This window comes from Glycine max, chromosome 3 (assembly GCF_000004515.6).
Source record: "Glycine max cultivar Williams 82 chromosome 3, Glycine_max_v4.0, whole genome shotgun sequence".
NCBI classification, from domain to species: Eukaryota; Viridiplantae; Streptophyta; class Magnoliopsida; order Fabales; family Fabaceae; genus Glycine; species Glycine max.
The window spans coordinates 2,787,746-2,796,487 of NC_016090.4; positions in this window are offsets into that span (position 1 = coordinate 2,787,746).

Here is an 8,742-nt window from a genome sequence, read left to right on the forward strand (position 1 = left end):
AGAATTAATCTTTCTTTGAAAGAAAATCAATAATCTATGTAATTAAAGTACCTTGTTACAGGAACATGAATCCTTGTTTCAAAAACTGAAAGTGAAAATAACTAAAAGCAGATAGAGAGAAAGAAGACTTACACGCACACACCAGGAAGTTCATTTGGTCAGCCTTGAAATCCTACATGCAGTAAGAACCTTTGTCACCATGAACCATCATCAATCACATGATTAATAATTTTCTTTCTTTAGCTTCTTCATTTTCTTTTCGTTTCTTTATCATTTTCTTGTCCTCTTGATATGCATATATACGTAATTTGTTTGGCATAGTTATAACTTTTGCATTTTACCTCTACATTTTTGTCCATACATATATGTGTGTATATATGGTTATGCAGCAAAGTAACTCATAAACTTTATTAAATATGTTAGTTTTCATAGAAAAAGATTCGTACAAAATTAATACCTAATAAATGGATGTCCTGATTATTATAGATAAAATTAGTTTAGTTAATTACTAAAAGTTATTTTAGCAGTTAGTTGATTATGACAGTTAGTTAGTTACTAGAAGTTATTTGAATAAGTTAGTTAATTACTAGTTAGTTAGTTTCTAGAAGTTATTTGAGTAAGTTAGTTGGTTACTCAAGTTAGTTATTTTTTGTCTTTGTATAAATACACCAACTTTTGTAATACTTTGATGTATGAATCCTAAAATTGTTTTTTATCTATCTTTCATTTCTTTCATTTCTGATATGGTATAAGAAGTTTTTGCTTTCGTGCCTTTTGCTTCCTATTGAAGCTATTTTTGGTTCTGCCCGGTGGCCTACCCCCTTATGAATCGGTTTTTAAGGGGACCTTTCAAATGCCTGGTTGGTTCTTTTTTTCTCTCATGATCATGGATGCCATTGATGATTCTAACCCCTTCATTCTTCCGACAATCATGGCATTGTCTTAGTTTCTCATCCTTTTACCGGTGAAAACTACAATTTTTTGGAAGAAAGCAATGTGCATGGCTCTTCATGAAGAAAACCAAAAGGAAGTTGGTGCTTCCACCTCTGCCAGTGAAGTTTCACATGCTTTTTCCTTAAAGACTTCTTCTGCTGCACGCAATCATCCTCACAATCGCATTGTTACTAATATCTCTATAGTTTTTTTACTGACGTTGTACTCACCACTAAGCTAAACTTCCTCAACCACCATGAGAGATTCTAATCGAATTTCGGTTCACCGTATTCTCGGTGAAGGTTTACTTGCTGATGTGGTGTTGTGGAAGAATTGGCGTGGAGCGATTGCGGTGCTCGTTTCTGCCACCGCATTATGGTACCTCTTCGAGCGTGCCGGTTACAATTTCTTGTCCTTCATCGCCAATGTCATGTTGCTTCTTGTCGTTATTTTCTTTTTGGGCCAAAGTTGCTAACCTTCTCAATGTAGAAGCAAGCTTCACGATGATGAATCAAGTTGATTCAAGTAGTTTTGATGATGACAAAGATGATGACAAAAAGCCCAAAGAATGATTTCAAGATTGAGTCAACAAGTTCAAGATCAAGATTAATTTCAAGTTTCATGAGAAGAAATCAAGAAGACTCAAGAATCAAGAGAAGTTTGATTTCAAGATTCAAGAGAAGATGAATTCAAGATTCAAGAGAAGAAATAAAGAAGACTTCACAAGGGAAGTATTGAAAAGATTTTTCAAAATACAAACATAGCACAATTTTGTTTTTCAAAAGAGTTTTTCTCAAACTTTTCTAAGTTACCAGAGTTTTTACTCTCTGGTAATCGATTACCAGTTTCCTGTAATCGATTACCAGTGGCAAAGTTTGATTGCAAAAGCTTTTAACTGAATTTGCAACGTTCCAATTGTTTTTAAATGGTGTAATCGATTACAATTTATTGGTAATCGATTACCAGTGTATCTGAACGTTGAAATTCAAATTCAATTGTGAAGAGTCACATCTTTTCATAAAATGCTTTGTGTAATCGATTACATGGTTTTGGTAATCGATTATCAGTGACAAGTTTTGAATAAAAATCAAGAGATGTAACTCTTCCAATGGTTTTCTCAGATTTTCTCAAGGTTATAACTCTTTCAATGGTTTTCTTGACCAGACATGAAGAGTTTATAAAAGCAAGACCTTGACTTGCATTTTATGTACTTGATATAACTTTTCATATATACTTTTGAACATCTTCTTGAACTTCTTCTTCTTCTTCTTCCTTTGCCAAAAGCTTTCTAAGTTTTCTGGTTTCCAAACCTTGTTCTTTCACAGAAAACAAAAGTGTGTTATTCATCTTTTTCATTCTCTTCTCCCTTTGCCAAAAAGAATTCGACAAGGTCTAACCACCTTAATTCTTTTTGTTTCTCTCTTCTCCCTTTTCCAAGAGAACAAAGGACTAACCGCCTGAATTCTTTTGTGTGTCCCTTCTCCCTTTTCAAAGAATTCAAAATGACACAGTCTGAGAATTCTTTTAATTCTTCCCTTTCCCTTAAACAAAAGATTTCAAAGGACTAACCACCTGAAATATCTTTTGTTTCCCCTTCACAAAGTTTCAAAGGACTAACCGCCTGAGAATGTTGTCTTAACACATTGGAGGGTACATCCTTTGTGGTACAAGTAGAGGGTACATCTACTTGGATTGTTGTAACTGAGAACAAGAGAGGATACATCTCTTGTGGATCAGTTCAAGTGGAGGGTACATCCACTTGGTTGTTCAAGAGAACAAGGGACGGTACATCCCTTGTGGATCTTTGCTTGTAAAGGCTTTTACAAGGTTGAAAAGAAATCTCAAGGACCGCAGGTCGCTTGGGGACAGAATGTAGGCACGAGTTGTTGCCGAACCAGTATAAAACTCTTGTGTTTGTCTTCTTCTTCCCTACACTCTTTAATTTCCGCTGTGCACTTTAATTATCACTTTTACTTTTGGTTAAGTTTCTATTTATGTTCTTTACTTTCTTAACTTTGTAGTAAAAGCCTAATTGAATCTAGTAACATTAAGAAGGATAAGTTTTTTAATTAGTAAAGGTTCATTAATAATTAATTCAACCCCCCCTTCTTAATTATTCCGAGGCCACTTGATCCAACACTCAATAGACCTCTTCCTCCTCTCCCCGATCTGGAGATCTCGAAGGAAACTATTGCCAGGGTTGCTGATGCACTACAAATTTGGTTGAATCTAGCCTTGTCCGTTGCACATGACATAGCGATTGAGAAGAATTTTTTGCTCTGCCTCCAGGTTGTTGGTGTATTGTGGGTAATATCTTACATTCATAGTTTGTTCAACTTTTTGACTTTGATCTTTATTAGTGTTCTTCTTAGCTTGTCTCTCGTTGTGTTGTATGACAAGGACCAGAACATTTTCAATTTGCATGGCTAGAGTAAGTTTCTCCATGTCTAGCACTATCCAGTTTTTGCCAACAAGGTGTTTGTTTAAACGCTTAAAATATGTTGTTAAATATGGACAAATGTAACTAATTTTTGCGGCATTTTATCAAATGTTGTGGTATAACTCATGTTGCTAAAACCTTTAACGATATTGGTTATACACAACATTTGATAAAATATCACAAAAAAAATATTAATATCATTTATTCATGTTCAGTAATATTTATGAAATCTTATCAACAGTTTTTGACAAAATTTTTACTTAAGTGTTAGGTCAAAAAATGTTGTTAAAGATCACATGTGAAATAGTGACAATTGCTTAAGCAAGATGTTGAATGTGATTAGTTCATAGAACAAATTGTCAAAGGCTTGCATGCCTTAGGCATTTGAGAAGTTATTTTTTTTATTAGATTTGATGCAAAGAGTACTCTCCTACTACAGTCAACAAGTTTAACGTTAGAAGAATGACATTAAACTTGTTGACCGCAGGATGTGAATACTCTTTTGTTTTGAAGTAATATACGTCTTCCTTGAATTGTTTCAAATCTAACCAAAAATAACTTCTCACATAATAACTTAAAGTATGTTTGCATCGAGCAACTTTTTCTATTAACTCATTGCATTCAACATCTTGCTTAAGCAATTGCAAGGAACACCTTAAAGCCATGAAGAAAACGTGCTTGAATCTCAATTGATAACCATATATAAACAACTTGATATGACAGAAAAATGTGAAAGTAAAAAGTATTGTAACAGGATGTGTTTTCAGAAGCACAAAATTGGATTGTACTTGATTTATAAATAGGACTAAAACGATAATATTTTCCTATTACTAATTCCTCATTACATTATCTATAAGCAATATAAGATAATAAATGAATGCAACATTCTGGAATCTGATCATAATTAACTTTCTCACCAAAACTATCTTAACTAGAATTTGTGCTAATTAACCATGAAAATATAACCAAGGATTAAAGGCTCATAGCTTCTCAAAGTATGCAAGGCAGTTATTCAAAATTAAAAAAAATGTAACACCAAATATTTAAAGAAAATGTTTATTTTAAAGTCATAAGAACACTAGGTGTGTGTTTGATTAGTCTGGTTATACTCGACAAGTCATTTCAGATGATTTTTAATTTTTTTTTATTTGAATAAGTTTATTTAATGGTTCAATAAACAAGTTGTTTTGTTAAATAACTTCTAGTTTAATATTCTCTCTCTCTCTTTTTTTTTTGTTACCTACAGTTCAATACTCTTATTTTCCTTGGTTAGGCAAATGAACGCCGTGTACATGGATTCATGCATATCTAGGTCCAGCAGGGACACATTTGATAAAACTTTTCTAATTAAATTGTGTGAAAAAAAAAACGTGTGTTACACTAATTATGCATCATTAGATATTTGCTAACATCAAGAATCTTTTGTAACTAAAATACGTTCCAAGATTATATGAATGCTTCTTTCTTTAAAAATTTATCAATTAACTCAGAGAAAAAATTGTACTAGTAGCAAATGGATCTCTAGTTTGAATTTCGATATGATTAATTTGGGTTTGTTTGCTATGCATGAAGTATGAGAAATTTAAGGAATGAGGGGCACAAGAATTTCCTCACGGCTGCATGGTGTGGAAGCAGTGACGGATCCAAGACCCTAAGTCAGTGGGTACAAATTATAAAAAATAAAATCAGTGGGTTCAATTATATAAATATAAATGAAATAAAATATAAAAATATAAAATTTTATTTATAAATTTGATGAATTTTAAAAAATGAGGGAGTGCAAGTACACACCGTAGGCTGGCTGTAGATCCGTCACTGTGTGGAAGGAAAACTTGGTAGTCGATTCATCTGCTCGTTGGGTGCAACTCGCAACACATTTGCAAGGTCCATGTAGGGGTATGTATAAACTACTTCAGTCAAAAAACGTAACTTAATCGAATTGATTTCCAACTATTTTAAAATGGTATGATTTTATATTCAAATAGTCAAATTAATTTAGAAACAGGTTCAAAATTGAACTAATTTTAAAAAATTGGTTCTGAATTGAACTAATTTTTAACTCATTTTAAGTTGGTTCAAGAGTCAAATCAGTTTCAAACTAGTTTTTGAATTATTTTTTTCAAATAAAAAATAATATTAAAATGAAAACCAATTCGATTAATAGAACTGATTTTATAGAAACTATTTGATTAACATAGTTCGTTTTATAAGATAATACACTTATTTTTTCTTGAACTAGTTGGAAAAAAAATCAATTCGATTTAGGTTCGATTACAATCCGATTCAATTAGAACCGATTTTTTTTTTAAGTTAAAGGTTCTTACTGATTTGAGTGTGTCGAAGTAGGCTTTGAAGGAATTTTATTGAGATCAAACGAACTTGTGGTTTGTAACTCTTTTTCTTTCTCTGTTTTTTGTGTAGGTCTTAATTTGGATATATATCGTGAAAGGGTGAATAATTAATCAAGGGAGCAATAAATAACGGTGCACTTTGACGTATTACGGGGTAGAGTACTAGACTTAGTTATAAAATGGAGCAATATATAACATGGCATTCCTCAAGAAGTGTCAAGTGAGTAGGACGCCGATAGAAGAGCCTGGAGAATTTTCTTGTCGTTTCTTTTTGACAAAGATTGCAAGCAGCATAGTTCAATATTCTTATTTTCCATGGTTAGGCAAAAGAACGTCGGGGATGTGGATTCATGCATATCTGGCTCCAGCAGGTACACACGATAAAACTTTTCTAATTAAATTGTGTGGGAAAAAAAAACCAACGTGTGTTACACTAATTATCCATCATTAGTTATATGCTAAGATCAAGAATCTTTCTTTCATAGATCAAGAATATTTGTAATTAAAATGCTCTTTCAAAATTTATCAATTAATTTAGAGAAAAAAACTGTACTGGTAGGAAATGGATCTCTGGGTTGAATTTCGATATGATTAATTTGGGTTCGTTTGTTATGCCTGCAGCATGAGAAATTTAAGGAATGAGGGACAGAAGAATTTCCTCACGGCTGAATGGTGTGAAAAGAAAAGTTCGTAATCGATTCATGGTCCTTGGGTGCAAATCGCAACACGGTTACAAGGTACGTATCACGGCCTTGATCATTGTGTTCATGGATTTTATGGTGATGAATTGCTAGGGTTCTGAGGGTGGCCAAGGTGAGTCCAAGAGGGTTAGTCTTGGCATGCAAGGCAGAGAAACTATTCTTGAGAGGGGTGTGCGTGAGGTGAAGCAAGAAACATTAACTGATTCTGAGGGTCCTAGCCGTTGAATCAATAACATAGATCAAGAATTAGAAGAAGATCACTTTTTCTAGTGGGATTCATTTTGATTAGACTATTGACCCCAATGAGAAATTGTAGAAAGAAAAATTAAAAGAAGAGAGACAAAATAATTGATGTGATAAATATATGATTTGACAAAAATTGAAGAGGGATAGAGAGAAAAATGGAATAAAAGTGAGATAGATGAGAAGACAGAGTTTTACCATGTTTCTGGAGGGACTTGGCAAGGATGACATGATGCTTGAAAACTAAGTCCAAAGAATTGTCCAGGGCTGTGTCTTTTTTTCTATTTTTAGTTGATCTTTTCTTATATTGTGTTGATCTGCTCCAGCAAATTTCTTTAGATATTAATACTCTGTCTCTCTCTCTCCCCTTCGCCTTTAGTAAGGATCTCTTCTCTCAATTGCTCCCTCAATAACCCTCACATGATATCCATATCGCGACCCAGAAACTGAAGATAACTAGAGCCACAGATCGAGAGAAAGAGGACACATACACCATCAAGAAACAACTTTGAAAAGCCTAGATGGACACCGTCAAAAGTCAAATCAGTAATAACATTTAACTTCTCAAGGAACCATCTTTCTTTTCTTCTCTGTATGGTTCTTGATGTTACTTAGGGTGTTTAATTACTGATATGATGTTGTCCTTGTAAGCCCAAAGAAACAATTGGTATACATTTTAATTAATAATTTTTATGGCGTTACTTTTTTTTTTTCTCTTTTGCTCTATTGTTTACTATAGTTTCACTTGATTAATTTTTGTCTGAAGTGAGATGTAGTGTGTATAATCCCAGATGATACATGGAGGTGTTGACGCCAAAAGGGTGGTGGCAGCAGAGGAGGTGGAGATGGCGGTGTCGCGGCTTCATTACTATGGTTTAATCAATGTTCTTGTTTCTTGTAGGAAGGGTTTGAACTTTGAATTTTGCTTACATAGAGAGAAGGAGTGGTGCGGCAGATCAAGAATGAGGTAAATGACTTGACTCTAACTTTAATTATTAATTATCATATGAGTTAAAGATTATGAATTTCTTAACCAAGTCTAGGACTATCTTAGCTTTTTATACTGTATTCTCTATATTTGTTTCTTTTTATATATGACCATGGGGAGACTTAGAAGTGTCAAATGCTTACGAAGGGAGAAGAGCCTGTTGAATTGAGGAGATCACATAAATTTTTCTCAGGTATACACTACACACATTGTAATCTATAAGTTTTGCACTTATGCTTTGTTTATTGCATGCATGCCCAAAGAAACAATCGGTATACATTTTAATTAATAATAGATATAGATCCTAAAAATCAAATGTGGTTTTTTATGTCTGTGAAATTTAGATTGAATCTAACACAAAAATAGCATTGACCAGAGATTAAGAAAGTAAACTGCAACTAATAATTTTTGCAAGTTAAAGGGTGCTTAGTGATTAAACAGTGTCCATGTAAGCTTTTAAGGACTGTTTCTGGAGACCAAGCTTAACAGTGTAAGTGTCTCTCTTCTCTCTTTCTCTGTGTGTGTTAGAATGTGGATATTCTGTCAGGTATATCAGTTGGTAATGTTGTTCTAATGAATGATTATGGATATATAGCTTTGAGAGGCATCGACTTTAATTTGGATTTGTTGTGTTGTTAAACATAAAGTATATGCTTTAATTGTGGTATGATCTGCAACTCCCTTTTTTAAATACTTTTTTCTTGATACCTTTTTTATATTCAATCTTGACCGCTGCACAATCCACCATTGCACGATGGTGGCTGTTTGGCCTCTGCCGTGGGGCTCCATTTGCCGTTGACAGCAGTGATACTAACTTGCTAAGTCAATAGCACAGTCCATGTGTTACTCAATTGCAATGTCACATAAAATATTGTTAGAAAACTTATCCAGATTTATCATGACACAGTTTAGAACTTTCACATTCATTCCCGTGCAATAAAAAATTGTCTTATTTCTCTCTGTTATACCTGCTTGTTTGGTCATGACTCATGAGACTTATGCTTAGATTTTTATTGTGGATATTTCCCAACATTATCATCTCTTATTATGGTCAGCCAGGTATGGGCATAGAAATAGGGTGACAAA